Here is a 17,924-nt window from a genome sequence, read left to right as displayed (position 1 = left end):
AATAAAATTCAAGATTCAGTCATGCTAGCCACGTTTCCAGTGCTCCAGGGCCACACGTGGCCAGAGGCTACCATCCTGGACAGCACCGCACAATGTTGCCATTGTCACAACAAGTCCTACTGGGCACCAGCCCTCCAGAGGGTGCCCCTTCGTCTCAAGACGCGGGCTGTACGCTTCCTGGCCTCCATAGCCTGTGCCTCCCCTGCAGCCCCCTGCCCGCCTGACCCCACGGCACTCTCCTGCCGTGAGTGTCCTTGTCCTCTTCCAAGGGCCACCCACAGCGCAGACTTCTCTCAGTGCTCCATGCACCTCCTTCCTCCCTCCATTTCTCGGCCCTGGGTAAGGGTGCCGGTTACCAATGATCCTTCTCAAGGACCTCACTTATGCCATTAAAAAAAATAAGTAAGAGAAACATGGGCTCTGGGCTTGCATCTACTTCTTGGGAAGGACATTACCGCTACTTTACTCAAGCCAGTGAGAAGAGCTGACAGTTACATTATGCATTTACTCTTAATTCTTTTTTTTCCCCCCAAGTCGCTTTAAGAGCCATTCACAAGGGTGTTGTTTGGAAAGGGAAGAGCTGTCCTGCACTGTCAAAGGTGCATCCTGCAATAAACACGAGATGAAAACACAGAGGCCTGTTTGCATCGTATGACACAGAGTGCAGGAACATTAGAAAATCATCAAAAACCAAGTCTTTTTTTTTTTTTTTACTTATTTGTTTTGAGAGGGACAGAGACCTCGTGAGTGAGGGAAGGGCAGAGAGAGAGAGAGAGAGAGAGAGAGAGAGAGAGAGAGAATGAATATCCCAAGCAGGCTCCGCCATGACAGCTCATAAACCGTGAGATCATGACCCAAGCTGAAACTGAGAGGTGGATGCTTAACCGACTTGGCCACCCAGGCACCCCCCCCCACCCCTAGTAACAGCTTTTCAGTTAATGCCTAAAATATCTCCAGCAAAACTTTACTCCCAAAATGGCCACCCCTACCTTGGAGTGGCATTTTAGAGGTCACTGCAATGAAGCCAAGCAGTAGAGCACATGTGACCGCCCCCGTGGATTGCCACGGACTTTTCACTATGGAGTAAGAAGCCCAGAGAAAGGCTTCCTCAGCCATCCACTGGTTTCCCCATGATGAGATCAGCATGAGCGAGACCCCCTCCTGCCCAGACATTCACATCTGTAATGCTGCTCAGTGAGGAGAGAGGGTGTACAGTCACAAAGAAAGTGCAGCAAGAAACGGGTGGTCAACATACTATACCCTTGTTCCAAATGGCACTCACCTTCTGAAAGGGATTTTTTTTTTGTAAATTTTTTTATGTTTATCTTTGAGAGACAGTGAGTGTGCGTGAGTGAGGGAGGGACAGAGAAAGAGGGAGAAAGAATCCGAAGCAGGCTCCAGGCTCTGAGCTGTAGGCACAGAGCCCAACGTAGGGCTTAAACTCCAGACTGAGAGATCATGACCTGAGCCCAAGTCGGACGCTCAACCGACTGAGCTACACAGGTGCCCCATGAAAGGGATTTGTAGAAAGAACTACACTATCTTTGAGAAAATAAAATTAAGCACTGGCCCAGTACATCACTGTTTACAAAAAGCTTTTACAGTTGACCCTTGCACAACATGATTTTGAACTGCATGGGTCCACTTATACGTGGATTTTCTTCTCGATAAATACAATACAGTGCTGTGAATCTATTTTCTCTAATGATTTTCTTAATAACCTTTTCTTTTCTCCAGCTTACTGTATTGTAAGAACACCTTAATCGACTGTTTATGTTATTGATAAAGCTACCAGTCAACGGTAGGCTATTCTAGTAGTTAAGTTTGGAGGAGCCAAAAGTTCTACGCAGATTTTTTTTTTTTTATTGTGCGGCAGGGAGGGGGTCGGCATCCCAAACCTCTATGATGTTCAAGGGTCAACTGTCCTTTATTCATGCTCCTTGTACTCTTCACAATGGCTCTGGTCAGTGTGGCTGTCCCCACTTGCCAGATGGGCCATCTGGGTTGACGGGCTCACAGAGGTCCCAGGATGTGCCCAAACTACATAGCCATACGGGCACAAAACAGGCCTCAAGCAGAAAACTCCATGCCCGTGCACTGTGTGGTGTTCTACCTACTTCTAGAGTCATTACAAAAGTACACTCTTTAACTTAAGGACACACACTTGAACCCAAGCCTTTTAAAATATGAAACAGGCCTCACGAGTTTTTTTATTTTGTTTTTTAGAATCTTCAGCAGGCTCCCTGCTGAGCATGAAGCCTGATGCGGGACTCGATCCCACCACCCTGGGATCATGACCTGAGTCAAAATCAAGAGTTAGACACACAACTGATTGGGCCACCCAGCCACCCTGGGTCTCACAGTTTTTTAAATCGTAAGTGACCAGTGTAGCCAAGAAACAACATAAGATTCTGTGACAGACCTAAAGAATTCTTTCCCAGACCCCTATGTCTGCAGATGGTCTCCACTGACATTGGCACAGCTTCCCACACACCCGATGTAAAGAACCACCTAAAGTATGTGTTAAAAATTCAGATTTCTCAGGACCTCTCTGGGTCTGGAGTAAATCTGAGAATCTTCCTTTTAAATAAATGGGTATCGGGGCGCCTGGGTGGCTCAGTCGGTTAAGTGTCCAACTTCAGCTCAGATCATGATCTCGCGGTCCATGAGTTCGAGCCCCGCGTCGGCTCTGGGCCGATGGCTCAGAGCCTGGAGCCTGCTTCTGATTCTGTGTCTCCCTCTCTCTCTCTGCCCTTCCCCCATTCATGCTCTGTCTCTCTCTGTCTCAAAAATAAATAAACGTTAAAAAAATTTTTTTTAAATAAATAAATAAATAAATAAATAAATAAATGGGTATCATGATCCCAGGGTTGCGGGATCGAACCCCGTGTTGGGCTCCTCACTGGGCATGGAGCCTTCTTGAGACTCTCTCTCCCTCTACCCCTCTCCCCTGCTCTCGCTCCTCTCAAATTTAAAAAAAAAAAAAAAGGAAATTAAAAAAAAAGGAGGGGGAGGAGGAGGAGGAGGAGGAGGGGAGCCTGGATGGCTCAGTTGGTTGAGCATCCGACTCTTGATTTCAGTTCACGTCATGATCCCAGGGTTGTGAGATCAAGCCCCACGTCAGGCTCTGTGCTGTGCATGGAGCCTGCTTGAGATCTCTCTCTCTCCCTCTGCCCCTACTCTCCTTGTGTGCTCTCTTTCTAAAATAAAATTTAAAAAGAAAAAAAAAGTTTTTTAATAAATAAATAAATAGGTGATTTTCATAGTATGCCAGGCTTCAGAGGGGGGACACATCCAATGTAGCCACCATGACATCGTTTGACACTGTAGCTTAAGCTGTAGGCACTGGGTGTATCTGTGTAAATTCTGCGAAGGCCAAGCTACACTTTGTTGAGAGCTGGCTGTTTGAAATCTCTAAAATTTACCTGAAGATACTGGGCAATCAACCCCTCCAGCTTCTTATCATTCTAAGCCCCTGCCCCATGCCTCTTGTTATACCCTTGGGGTCTTCCTGTGATGCGGTGTGGTTGGGGGAGGCGGGGAGGAAGATGGTGTGTTAAGATTCCAGAACTAAAACTGATAAAGGGGAAGGGTACGGTCATTCAGCACTGAAGAAAGCTCTCCTAAACCTCAGAGACGAAAGAGAATCAAGCTATTTCTTGATTCCAATTTTGAAAGAGGGGTCCTAATTGTCTTGCAATCCCTATTCCCACCCATATAAATATGTATATTACTTTTTAATGCTAACCCTGCAATTGAAGTGCAGTCAGGAAGTCTGACATAAATGATGATTTTGCATCTTCTTCAAAACATTTGACTCATCTCTTATTATTAGTATGGAAAGTTCCCTAGAAGTTTCCCTCATTAAAGATTCAAATGACAAGAGAGACAAAGCAATGCTGTGTGTCTACTCCTACCTGGGCAGTCAGGACTGGGAGATAAAGGGGCTATTTCAATTTGCAAGTTTAAAGACGCATATATAAGCAAAGGCAAATTGTATTTCCAGACTAGCCTGCAGAGACCAGGAACCCAACTAGTTAGAAATGAGTCAACAAGTTAACTACAAAATTGGCATCTACTCGAAATCCCAACCCCCTGGATTTCCTAAACTAGGTGATTTCTGGGTTTCTGTCCCTTTTATTCCCTGTTTTGCTAACTATTTTAAAAATGGGATTATGAAAATGGCAATTGTCCCAGTAAATTCTGTCCCAGTGGCCTTCTCCCTTGCATCCCCACTGGAATGGAGGGTAAAGGCAAGTATTTGCCCAACACACATTTAGAAAGTAACCGCAATCAACACCGATCTACCCTTGAACAGATCAGCAGCCTTTCCTTCCATTTTCCTTTCTGTTGGAAGAAGAGCGATCTGCTGCCTCTGGGCCAAAAGACTCAACTGAGAAATGGCCGGGTAAGAAAATCCTTCTGACAGACACCCAGATAAGAGCCGGCCTCCTCTCACTCCTCAAAATGACCACCACGAGTAACTGGCTTTATTCCCAAGGACGAAGGTGTAAAGAGAGCTGGACAGCGTAGCAACTGGGTCAAGACAGGAAGAAAACCTCCCTCCCCCGCTTGGCTTCTAGGATGGATCCGTGGGAGCCACGGCCACACCCGACTCATCCGTGGTCTGGGACAGGCGCTCTGCTGGAACCGACGCTCCCATTCCAGTGATCCACACTTTAAAAAGTTAGGGAGGGCTCAGTGAGTCACAAATCACCAAGGAAACTACGAGAGTTCACTGACGGTTCTGAAAAGAAGCATCCCTGTCATTGCCTTTTGGAGTTGGGAACTTGCTTCAAGAGTAATATATCCATGGGAAAAAAAGGATTAATCATCTTTTCCCCCAAAGACCCTCGGAGCTGCCCGCCACCACCATTACTCAGGATATTTAAAAACACACGGACTCAACATGACACTGTCTTCACATAATGCTGGGGGGGGGGGGTGGACGACAGTGGGGCTCAACTGGGGAACTTTCTCAGCACATTTACCACCCACCCACCTTCTCCAAGAAAGCCTTTAGGTCCCTCTCCCATAGCCCTTGCCAAGGCAGAAATTAGCAGATAAGAGACAATTATGTAGTTCTTCTGCTTACTAATGAGGCCAGCTCCCAGCCTGCCACATCATTCAGGTTAATCAAATGTGGTCATGGTCTATAGAGCAGTCTGAAACTCCCGAATCAATTAAAAAACAGTTACCTTACCTATTAATGGTTCATGTGGGGCTGGGAACACTAGGGAACAGACCCTCAAACTGTATATATTGTGGTTCTGTGTGTGTGTGTGTGTGTGTGTGTGTGTGTGTGTGTAGAAGACGTGATTTGAGGGTCATTTGAAGAAGAAATTAAGTAAGACAGATCAACTGTGCCCATACCCAATTCTGGGGCCCAACACCACAGGAGCCTAAGGTGCCTCTCCTGTGGCCTCTCTGGGAATGCAGCTCAGTGCTATTTTCCATGTATCCGGAACCTCCTGAGGCCTGTCCAGCCACACAAAACTCCACCCAGTCTCCTCTGGAATGTGCCACAACCCTCCCTGCACAAACTGAGCCCTGTGACAGAAGGAGACAGTCTCTTCCTGCCCCTCCCGATGTCTCCCCACCCCCATCTCCGTGGATCCTACAAGCAAAATTCATTGGAATTGCCTGCTGGGTGGGAAGCTGCTTCTGCCTTTCTCCGGCCTCCCCAGCAGCCCCCAGGTCTGGGCTCACGAAAGGGAGGATTCTTCCAGGCCTGCCACCGACAGTCCAGAGAGCCACCTCCTGAATACACCACTCCCCAGCCCCGCCAACAGCACAGAGGTCAGAACACATCTCCCCTTGCGCACGACGCGCGCGTGCACCACCACCACACTCGCGCCTCACCCCCAAGAGAATTCAATCCAAGAGAAGTATAATGCTCACAAGCCCTGCACACCAACACCATCCGCCCTCCTGAGCAAGACCGACTGACCACAGAGGGATCTCAGTGAGCCCTGCCCACCTGCCATCTCCTCCATCAAGCTTTGAAAACTGTCAGGGCCATGCACGCCTGCGGTGATGCTGGTTCTATTGCCCCCCCCTCCCGCCTCTCTCCCTGGGAAAGGTTTCAGGACCAACACCCCACCCCAGAGGGAAACAATACCCCTACACATCCCTGCTCTGCTTTGCGGGGGCCGTAATTACCGTCCGAGCATTCTTCATAATACCAGTCTAGTTCATAATAATCCGCTTCAATAATTTCTGCATAGTCAGTATTCTTGCAGAGGAGAGAACAGACTTCACAGCGCCATCAACATCAAGTAAAACGCTGCCATGCCTCCCTGCCCTTCCAGAACACCGGGCAGAAGAGCATCCTGAAACACAGCAGAATGAAGCTGTGCATTCTTAATGACAGTCCGAAGCCAACCCAGAGAAGGGGCCGCCAGGAGAAAAATTCTGGTGGGATGAGACAGGAGGGAAGGGAGGCGATTGCAGAGCTCCTGGGGCCCCGGGGCAGGTCTGCTAATAAAGCAGCGGCAGCCAGCAGCCCTGAATGGGAGTATCCGGAATCGTCCTATCCAGACGAGAGGACGGTGACGTCACGGACACACACAACCACCCCGAGGTCTCACTCGAGCCTCGCCTCCGCTCCCTGCTCATCTTTCAATCTCACCGTTGCCATAGAAACTGGCCAGCGCTGAAAAAATGATGCAGAGATGGAGGAAATGTCTTCCTGGGAAGCTGGGAGCAGGGGCTGCGAGGTGCCACCCAGGGAGAAGGGAGGGTAGTGCGGGCAGGTGGGGCCGGGGACGCGCCCCCATCATCACTCCCAAAGAATGTAAGAGACCCCGGGCCACCACAGAGTCTGCATCGGAGAAATGCCACCATTACTTCTGGTTTTCTTTCCCCCAGCCTGATTTAAAACACCGAACATCTTTTCTTAAAATCGTTGACCGCCACCTAAGGAAAATGTAAATTACTTTAAAAAATGGAAACGTGTTCGCTGAGAGGCAGTTCTGCTCACGCCTTTGCTCAAACTTCTGGAAAAACAGCCTTCGACCTACAAATAGAGAAGCACGCCATTACAGAGGGGCCCGTGCAATTCGATATACTGTTTCATGGACACTCGTGTGTGTAATCAAAGTATAAACACACACAGCAGCATGAAACAACCCACTTCAAGACAGTGGTTGCCTCGAGGGGAAGCAGGGAATGGGCTTTGGAAACTGTCCTTGTAAACGCATCTGTAATGTGTTATCCTCCTGAAGAAAAAAAAAAAAAAAAGGAGTTAACATTTACTAGTTCCGAGTGTTTGGCATGTTTTTAAGTACTTCTTTAAAATGAGTCATGGATAATGAGACGGATTTTGACTTCTTATAGGTAACTCCCTCCTCTAAAACAGAAAGGTTTCTCAGTCCTAGCGCTAGTGACATTTAAAGCCAGATCATCCTTTGCGGAGCACCCGCAGGCTGTTAAGCAGCATCCCTGGCCTCTGCCCTCTTACTTGCCAGAGCACTACCTTCTCTCCTCGTAGATGTAAGGAGCGGGCACTGCCAAACGTCCTCTGGGGGCCAAAATCTCCCCCAAAACCCTGCTGCCCTAAACAAAACTACCTACAGAACCTCACCAGCCTGCTGGCCGAGTACTGGTAACTATCTGTGGGTGTCCACAGCAGCAGCATGGGCTTGGTTAAGTTTTCCTCTTCGTGTTCTACTCAAGACTGTGTCATCTGTGAATGAGTAATAGTAAAAGGTCTCTTTACCACTACTGAGAGGGCATGCTTCTTTCCTTCTACAGTGACCCCACAGGGTGATTTCTCTTTATTCCACCCGTGGCATATGGTGCCCATCGGCTAACAAATGCGGAGGAAAAGACATCCCTCTAGGGCAGGGCTTCCCAGGATTTAATGTGCACGTAAATCACCCAGAGCTCTTGCTAAAATGCAGATTCTGATGCGGCAGGTCCATGGAAGGCCCAAGAGTCTGCATTTCTAACAAGTTTCCAACGTAAGGCAATGCTGCTGGTCCCAGGCCAGGCTTTGAATGTGAGGTACTTCAACAGGATGAATAGATAGGGAGGTAATAACACAGTATGTGCATTTGAATAAAAAAGTTTCAAGAAGAAAACTATGTGTGTGTGGTATATATATATACACATTCATGTACGTACATACATACACACACAATGACAAACCCTATATATAGACTCTTGGGCAGAGTCTGTACTATATATAAATCAATCTCAACCTTCCTAAATCATGAGAAGCAGAGGAGCCTTTAATGCTGTGTCGTGAGGTTCCCCAGAGCTGGCTTCCTGCACCTGTGTGGCTCCAGAAGTTTCTCCCAGCTCCAGGTACCCTCTCCTTACTTCAGGGCCCTGTGTCGCTTTACCAGGCCATGCTTGCATACCAGTACAGGATGCTACAGGGAGAGCTTCCCACTTGCCAGGCGGCCGACTGAGCCCATGTGGGAGAGCACGCCCTGTCCTGTGTGGAAAGTGGGGTTCCTGCCTCTTTAGCACCACCCAATAGCAGAACCCCCTCAAGTCTCAGAAGGGGAAAGGAAGTTAAAGGCAGCTGGTGATGAATCTTGGCTCAAGTTGTAAACAGGCTTTGGGAAAGTCTGGAAAATGGTCGAGTGCCAAGGAATGGTACTGTCTCTGGCCATGCTGTCCCCAGCTGTCACCTACACCCTGGAGGACCTGTACCCCTCCCCACCCAATCCCAATTCTTGCTGGGCAAAGTGGAGGGCAGACTCCATCGCCTCCCTCACTTACTTTAATCCCTGCCCTTCCCTCTCCCTGGCCCCAACTTGGATACACATTTAAGATTTTCTAGGACATCTGCCTATTTAAAGTCAGCAGCCAATGATTTTAATTCCGGCTATACCTGCCCCCATTATCTGAACCTCTCCCTCCCTTTGGCCCTTTATCAGGTCTCTCTCTGGTGAGGACAGCACCTCCCACCAGCCCCACAGCAGACCCCAAGTGGCCCTCCCACATGTCATTCCTCACCTTAAGGGCAGAGGCTGGTGCCCCAAGGTTTTCTGAGGTTTTGTTTGTTTCAAGCTCCTCATGGCGTTTCTAAAGAAGATTATAGGCCTCAGAGATAAACGAGTCAACAATTAACAGATGCCTCAAATACCAGCACATTCAACAGGTTCCATCCACTACGTCTGGGGAAAAGGGTCCAGTATGAGTTTGCAAAAGGAAGATGTAATAAAGGAACAGGAAATACAAACTCTGTAAAGCATCACAGAAAGTCAGATGAGCGTAAAGACCCCTTAAACAAAGGCTTGGCACATGCACCTTCCAGTGCTATGAATTTTAAAAAATACTTTACTCATAACACATCACCATAAAAGCAAAAAGTAACAGGTGGATGGATAGAGGGATAGAGGGATGTACAGATGGACGACAGACTAATGGCAGGCAGTTTAATTTCATAGTTAAGAGCATGGGCTTTAGCAGTACGATGGCATGATGTTTGATCTGGGCTCCTCGTTCGCCATCTCTATGACCTTCTTAGACCGAGTCCTATCTGCTAAATGGGGTGATTATAATACCCGCCCCAGGGATGAGGCGAGCCTTTAATTAATGGAAGGGAGAGCACTCAGCACAGTGCCTGGGACAAAGTGAGTTTGCAAAAAATATCAGTTTGGGATCATCCTCACCACTCAAATTCTGTAGGCCAGTATGGGCAGTTAAAAAGACAGCACAATTTTGTAAGCTGTAATTAGGGAAATGAGGTAGAAACGGCAATTCTTGGCTTGTCCCAGCATAATTAACGAAAAGGGACTGAGTTCACAGTAATAAGCCAGAGTGACAGTTGGGTGGGGGGAAGGGCAGGGAGCGTATTTCTAAACAGTAACCTATTACTGAACACAACCTCTATCAAGTGCAAATATTGTATATATCCAATGAACATCTGAAGAAAATGGGAAAGAAAGAAAACAGAGCGTATCAAGTACAAAGGAAAGAGCATCACTCATGGGTGACTTCCAGGAGCTCCGAGCAAGAATCAAATGAACATCTACACCCAAACTCCCATTTTACAGGCTCCGAAGGGGAAAGCCATCCATCCACAGCTCTGCAGAGCTGGTGCTGAGGTTAAGATCCAGGAGTATCTGCCTTCAAATCCACACTTTCATCCAAAAGTCCCACATGCCCCCCCCCCCCCCCCCCCCGAGGGTTCCAGCCCCCCCCCTCCCCGGCTTCCCGCAGCTGAAGAAGCAAGGTCCTCTTCCCGTGCGCCGGGCGGAGGCTGCCCCCATCACTGCCCCACCCTGGGAGAATCGGGGTCAGGGACAGGGTCCTGGAGCAGCCTCAGAGAAGTCACCTCTCACTCACCCTCGTCACCAATACCATTTAGGAAATGCAGGCTGCTCACCAGGAAGTCAGCACTTCCTGTCTCACTCATTCCTCAGACCCTGCTACCTAATCACCACCCCCCCCCAGCTGTGTAGACAAGGAAAGGGGGCCCAGAGACAGATTAAACAGCTCACCCTGGATCACTCAGCAATAAGAACATCTGGATATAAACTGGGCATGGTCCACCCCTAAAGTCTTTCCATCAATAATTAGGAAAACATCTAAGGATTATTTACAAGTGAAATGTGGGAGGAAAAAAAGGGGGGGGGGCGACACAATGAAAGGAGATAAAAACTCAAGTTGGCATCTCACAGGAAAAACAAATTGCGAAGCCTTTTTTTTTCCAGAACGAAATAAAAAATGATCAGGAGTTAAATTGAAACTATCAATGGGACTTTGTGATATTAAAAAGAAATACTATTTCCAGCTCTGTCAAGAAAGGGGCCCGGTAAGGATACCACTCCACACACAACCAGCACGTCAACCGTCTGGTGTCCAGATTTGGGTTAAACCTCAACATGCCTCCTTGGAGAGCTGCTAATTTCATGTCTTGGGGTAGGAAAAATCAGGATCCGCCTACAATGCCAGCCTGCCAGAAAGCAAAGATGGTCCCATGAGGTCTTGGGTAGAGGTGACAAGGCTTAAAAGGATGATCACGGGCCAGGTTGTGAAATTTGCACATCAAAAACAGAATAGAGTTAACAACATTTAAAGCCAACAGGTTGAGTCTGTAAAGGCCATGAATGTCAGGGAATAACAAGACTAAAAGGGCAACCAATTGAACAAGGCTACAGATACATAAAGGGAAGGAGAAGATGATAGGAAGATATTTTTAATCCATCTTAAGAAGTAGGGGAAGGTGGGTGTGTAGGACTGTTCTGTCTCTGCCACTAATGCCTTTTACAAAGCATTACACGAACATTTCTCTAAGTAGGGTGGCTATGAATAAGCCACCCAGAAATGAAATGAGGAGGCAGGTCAAGTAACAGAAAGGCCTGACGCTTCGGTCACAAACTACACCCGGGGTGGGGAGGAGGCTCGGGTCCTGGGCCGCAAGGAGAGCTGTATGTTCTAGTTTATACGCACTTACGAGACTCCAATAGATTTGGTCTGCAGTGTTAAGGGGAATCGAATTCTATCCATTTGTAATCAAATTTAAATTTTTAAAAGAACTTAATTTCTGAAGCGCCTGGGTGGCTCAGTTGGTTGAGTGTCCAACTCTTGATTTCAGCTCAGGTCATGATCCCAGGGTCGTGGGATCAAGCCCCATGTCGGGCTCCGTGCTGAGTGTGCAGCCTGCTTAGGATATTCTCTCTCTCTTTCTCTGCCCTCTCCAGACTCTGCCCCTCTCCTGCTCATGTGCTCTCTCTAAAATTAAAAAATTAAAAACGAATTTAATTTCTAAGTCTCTATTAGTTGTGTGAGCATATGAATTAAATATCCATATACAAGTGATTTTATATATAATAATTGAATGCATACATATACGTATATATAATTTTGAATAGTTGTTCAACACGTTTAAAAGATGAGTCAACACTAACAACGATTAAAGTACAAATAACACAATTATGAATGTGCTCCAAAGTATGTGACGTTACAGAACTCGCCATATGTCACTTTCCTCCGTGCCCTGCGGTGATGGGTGCAGGCCATGTGCTGCCGACCAAACAGGTGGGGAGAAGGACAGCTCCCTGTGTGCTCCCTCCTGCCTGGAAGCAGGACCACTCGACAGCCCCAATCCCCTCTGGAGCATGCTCCCCGTCTCTAGAGCTTTCCTCCCTTCAGGAAATAGCGCGTCTGGCCTTCTACCTGCACCCAACAGTGGCCAGGAGCCTAAAGACAGAAGAGGGGAAGGCCCAAAATGAGCTTCCTCACCTTCCATTCCAGACAGGGCTGGCGGAGCTCACATGACACACAGCCTTGCAAGCGGACCTTCCCTGCACCTGCTACAGAAAACTGACAAACAGGATGCTTCTGCAGGGCTCCCTTTCCGATGTTTATTTTTTAAAACACTGCCACTGCCAGTCACTGAGCTCCCGTGGCAGAAGGCAGGCTGTTAACAAACAGCTTGCTGTCAGCTACCCCCTCCCAAACCATCTCCACCTCATTTCAGACGCAGGAAAAGTAGGCACCCGTGCGCCATGCTACCTCTAGGGTTCTCCGGGGCAGAACAATGCCTGGCTTCTAGAGAGACATCCAATGGCAGGGAGACAGCATTCAACAGAGCACTGCAGAGCCGACATGCACCTCGGCCTTGATGCAGTTATTAAAATCACCCACGCATCCCAGAAGCACACAGAGAACACACAGAGCTCTGATGCGCCCCACACTTCCAGGTTGCTTGCTGTAGCCTCGGGGGCTGCCAGGGGCATTCCACTCCTGGGACCCGAAGGTCACACGGCAGATGGCACGGGCTGCAAATGCAAACCAGAAGCTCCAACGATCCCCGATTCTGTTCCTGCTGTAACTCTGAGTCTCTCCGGATGGAGCACGTTCTCCCAGGAGGCGCCGATGGGGTGCGGGCTGAACTGTCATGTCAATTTCCCACCTGAGACAGTTCCAACTTTGTCTCAGACGTGCAGGATTGACGTGAAAAGGGAAACAGTCAATCTGTACAGAACAGCTTGCCAAGCATTTCTGTTCTTAAAAGAAAGGATACTCAACATTGGAATCTGGTTTGATGAGGAAAAAAAAGCTGGCAGGCGGCAGACGGCGAGGTAAGTTTAGAGGGGCCACAGGGGTAGGTTGCCCCCGGGATGAGTACCTGGCTGTCCTGGTGACCAGACAGACACTGTGCCCAGGGCCACAGCTGCCACCAGGCAGGCCGGCACATGGCTACCCTGGACCCCCTCCTGGAGACAGGACGTCCAGTCCCCCAGTGCCCGGTGCCTGGGCCCACACCTGGGTGGGGATGCCATGAGCCGGTGCAGCTCACGTGTGGGGTGCATCCGGGCGGCCAGAGCCATCGCTGACCCCGCAGCTAAAGGCAATGCAAACAAGGCCAAAGAAGAGTCCACTTGTGTGATGGGTGAGTGAAATGGGGAGAAGGCACAATCCAGGGCTCATCTGGGGGCTCGCCTGAAAACCACGTGGCCCCAGGTCTCAGGCATGGCAGAAGGACACGGCCAAAACACGGGCATTTACATGAGAGAAACTCACGGCATCTACTTATAAATATATTATAATGTATGCATTTTGGTATTATTTTTGTTAGCAAATGAAAATGAGAAGTTTTTCCCTGGCCATAAGATCCCTTTTCCATCCCAACATATGCTCCGTCCCTGTAATTAATTTATCTTCCCTCCCCACTCAACCCCTCCCACCACACACAGCGCCTGGGTGAGAACAGACCCCCAGTGCTCCACAGGGCACCCCTCCTGCACACATGCACGCTCGTGCATGTGCACATTGCCCCCCCAATGTTTTCTCTCACGCCGCTCCTCATAGAATTATTAGCCACCCCCCTATAGAAAGTCAGCACTGGGTGTTATTTATCTATCTGATCTGTGTAGGCTTAGTGCATATTGCAGTGGTTCTATTTTTGTTTCACTTAGAACTTTAATCAGATGAAGGCAATCTCTGGAAGGTAGCAAAAACCCAAACAATCTCTATTCTCTATGCAGGTTTTCTATTTTGCTTGTTTTTGCCAAAAAAAAAAAAAGACAAGAAAGGAGAAAAACTTTTCGTTCTTAATGTTTATTTATTTTTGAGAGACAGAGAGACAAAGTGTGAGCAGGGGAGGGGCAGAGATAGAGGGAGACACAGAATCTGAAGCAGGCTCCAGGCTCTGAGCTGTCAGCACAGAGCCGACGCGGGGCTTGAACCCACAAGTTGTGAGATCATGACCTGAGCCAAAGTCCGACACTTTACCGACTGAGCCACCCAGACACCCCAGAAAGGAGAAAAACTTTAATTTAAAAACATGTATCTTGGGGTGCCTGGGTGGCTAGGTTGGGTGGCTAGTGTCTGATTTCGGCTCAGGTCATAATCTCACGGGTTTGTGAGTTCGAGCCCCCACGTTGGGCTCTGTGCTGACAGTTCAGAGCCTGGATCCTGCTTCCGATTCTGTGTATTCTTTTCTCTCCCTCCCTCCCCCCCCCCCCCCCTCCCTCTCTCTCTCTCTCTCTGCCCCCTCTCTCAAAAATACATAAATATTTTTAAAAAAAAAAAATTTAATATATCTTTGCATTTTCTCTTATTTAAAAAGCATTTATAAAATACTTGTTTAACATTAGGCACTGGGCTGGGGCTTTGGCCCATTCAAACATGAAGCAGACATGAGTTCTGCACCCCTGGGATTTACTCAGTGACTATGGAAATTATTTTCAACAACTTGTATTCTTTTAGAGCATAAGCCTTGCACAGATCTACAGCTTTTTTTTTAATTTTTTTTAATATTTATTTTTGAGAGACAGAGCGTGAGTAGGGGAGGGGCAAAGAGAGAGGGAGACATACAATCTGAAGCAGGCTCCAGGTTCCAAGCTGTCAGCACAGAGCCCAACACGGGGCTCGAACTCACAAACCGTGAGATCATGACCTGAGCTGAAGTCGGACGCTTAACTGACAAGCCACCACTGATCTAAATCTTAATGTGAAAAGTTCTAGGCAATTTAAAACGTGCTTAGAGAATTAGGCCAATATTTCTACAGTATTCTGAGAACAAAAGCACTTTTATATAAAAAAAAAGCAAACACTACCTTTTTTTTTAATTTATGAAGCTAGTTTTACTTTGTAACAATTTCTTAAAACTGAAAATTAAAGTCCTAAGTCCCTTAATTCCTATTATACAATACAGAAAAATACATTAAAAAAGAAATGGCAATAAACCAAAAAATAACAATAAAAGAACTCTGTCATGGGATAGATACCTTTGACAAAAGAGTAAAAAAGTTCTTGATGACATATTTCAGAGATTCACAGAACCTAATTTTCAGAGAGTAAATCTGAGTTCCAAAGAGGCTATGTGATTTGCTCAAGGTCACATGGAGTTGGCAAATGAGGGGGGCATGGCCCTCTAACCTAGGGCTGACTGCTGGGTCTCTGACTTTTCTTCTCTAAGAACCACTCAGAAGAAGAAAAGCTTCATCATATAAGGAAGTTACCTAAACCTCAAACAGACCTCACCTTCTCCTGCACAGATTAGCGGCATCTCTCAATTTCAGCTAAACTTCTACAGGTACCATGCATGAAACTGTCCTTGGTAAAAAGTTTAAGGCTATCCCTTGATAACACTTTGAATTACACACACACACACACACTGAAATGAGTTGCCATACTCACATAAACTTCAGTCATCTTATTCAGGCCATTATATTTTTTGTTTTGTTTTGTTTATATTGTGAGAGAGAAAGGAGAGAGAGAGAGACAGACACAGAGAAAGAGAGAGCAGGGAAAGGGGCAAGAGAGGGGGAGGGAGGGAGAAGGGAGGGAGAGACAAAGGGAAGGAGGGAGAGAAGGGGAGGAGAGAAGGGGGGATGGAGGGAGAAAGGGAGGGAGAAAATCCCAAGTGGTGATGTGGGCTCGAACTCACAAAACCATGAGATCATGACCTGAGCTGAAACCAAGAGTTTAGACGCTCAATGACTGAGCCACCCAGAGCGCCTCAGCCATTACCCAATTATTATCATTTTCCAAACCGTCGTTAATGGATAATGACCTGTACAAGGCAAAAAAAGGTCTTCCTCAGGTGTCTTGTAAGAAACACGTAGGACTTTCAGACTTCTTAAAGACCAAATACAGTGTTTTCAGGTAAAGTGTTTCTAAGTACTGCACGGCCTGAATGTCTTGAAAATAAAAGATTTGGTAAATGACGAGAAGATTCCACACAGGGCGCCTGGGTGGCTCAGTCATTCAAGCATCCAACTTCAGCTCAGGTCATGATCTCGCAGTTCGTGGGTTTGAGCCCCACATTGGGTTCTATGCTGACAGCTCAGAGCTTGGAGCCTGCTTCAAAGTCTGTGTCTCCCTCTCTCTCTGCCCTCCCCTGCTCACGCTGTGTCTCTATCTCTCAACGATAAATAAATGTTAACAAATAAAAAAAAAAAAAAAAAAGATGAGAAGATCACAATTCAGAGCTGGGGAGAGGTGAATTCTGTCCATTTTAAGTACATCAAAAGCACCTAAGACCTTTTAAACCATAGATAAATAAGCCTGGACTGCACTGAGAAACATAGTGTGGAAGAGAATGGGCCTTAGTCCTGCTGGGCTCAGACCCTTCCTGTGTGGACTCTGGGCCAGCAATACGGACTCTCTGAACCTCGGCCTCATTTTAAAAATGGGATAAAGAGGCACCTGGGTGGCTCAGTCAGTTAAGGCATCTGACTTCAGGCTCAGGTCATGATCTCACGATTGGTGAGTTCGAGCCCCACAGTGGGCTCTGTGCTGACAGCTCAGAGCCTGGAGCCTGCTTCAGATTCTGGGTCTCCCTCTCTCTCTGCCCCTCCCCCACTCACGCCCTGTCTCTCTCTCTCTCTTCTCTCTCAAAAAATAAATAAACATTAAAAAAAAATTTTTTTTAATGGAGATAAAAACAGTCCTCCACCTCTAAGCAGTGCAGGGGGGACTCAAAGTGCCCAGAATGTAAATAAAACGCTCAGTGGCTGTGCTTTTCATTTATCTTGAACCACCATCCCCTGCAAACCATCCAGCAGAAATCAGAGACATAACCCTGAAAGAATTCTGAATCCAAAGAACAAGGCATCCACCAATTTCCAAATCTCCACAGACCTTTCTCAGGTGAGGAAAAAAAGTCAGGAAGATTATGAAGTCTTACCACCCCACAGAAAGATGCCCTATACTCATCCACTCACTCAACATGTATACATCAGGTTTCCTAATAATCTGATGACTCAAAAGAATAGGCTGGTTTTAATTGCATGAAGTGGATATTTACTCTAAGAATGAGTAATAATGTAGTTCAAGGAAACTTAAAAATCATCACATTTCAAGCCAAGTAAATCAATTTCTAGAAATATACCTTAAGAAAATCACGAGTTGGTGGACACACACTTAGGTATGTAACTGGTGTGTTATCTGAGCAAAATTAGAAACAGTCCAGATTCTAATAATAGACTAATGATTAAGTCTATTGTATAAGCAACAATGAAAAAATTGCAGTTTTCAAGAATTTTAATGCCATGGGGAAATGCCAACATATATAATTAAGTAAAAGAGCATTATACTCCCAAATATGTAATATATTTGTGGAGAAAAACCACTTGAAACATCTCACCAAAAAAAATAAAATAAATGATAAGTGGTTGCTAAGTTAGTCCTCTTTTTGTCCTAACTTTTGTTCAATTATCTACAATCAGCCTACTTTTATGACCAAAGGATATATTATTTTTAGAACCTGACTCCGTTAAAAGACCATCTATGTTCATTGAAAGGCCAGGCACTAAGAGCTGAGAAATGGAGTAGGTTCCATGATTCTGTCACGGATTCTGTGGTCAAACACTAACAGGCAACCCTGCTTTCTCACCCTGATCAGAAATGGACACTACCTCCCAATGCCCATGTCACCAACAGAGTCAAAAAACTTAAGGTTACTTATTTTGAGACAAAGAGAGCACACACTTGAGTACTCAAGCCGGAGA

The 17,924-nt window shown here is 46.9% G+C and overlaps 1 protein-coding gene across 7 annotated transcripts in view; it reads right to left on the bottom strand.

Annotated features, from left to right (window-relative positions):
• Positions 1-17,924, bottom strand: part of TRAK1 (trafficking kinesin protein 1) — a 120,158-nt gene that overhangs the window by 62,718 nt on the left and 39,516 nt on the right. For 2 of the 7 annotated variants that reach the window (XM_030329821.1, XM_030329823.1), the window contains exon 1: positions 6,163-6,254. The exons of 4 other annotated variants lie outside the window; for them this stretch is intronic. The gene's annotated coding sequence lies outside the window, so the exon portion shown is untranslated. Of the gene's footprint in view, positions 1-6,162; positions 6,524-17,924 lie in introns of those variants that run through there. One more of the 7 variants, XM_030329819.1, reaches the window with a different exon arrangement.

This window comes from Lynx canadensis, chromosome C2, assembly GCF_007474595.2.
Source record: "Lynx canadensis isolate LIC74 chromosome C2, mLynCan4.pri.v2, whole genome shotgun sequence".
Lineage (NCBI taxonomy): Eukaryota > Metazoa > Chordata > Mammalia > Carnivora > Felidae > Lynx > Lynx canadensis.
The sequence above is the reverse complement of the archived record's forward strand: the minus strand, read 5'-3'. Positions and strand labels throughout refer to the sequence as shown.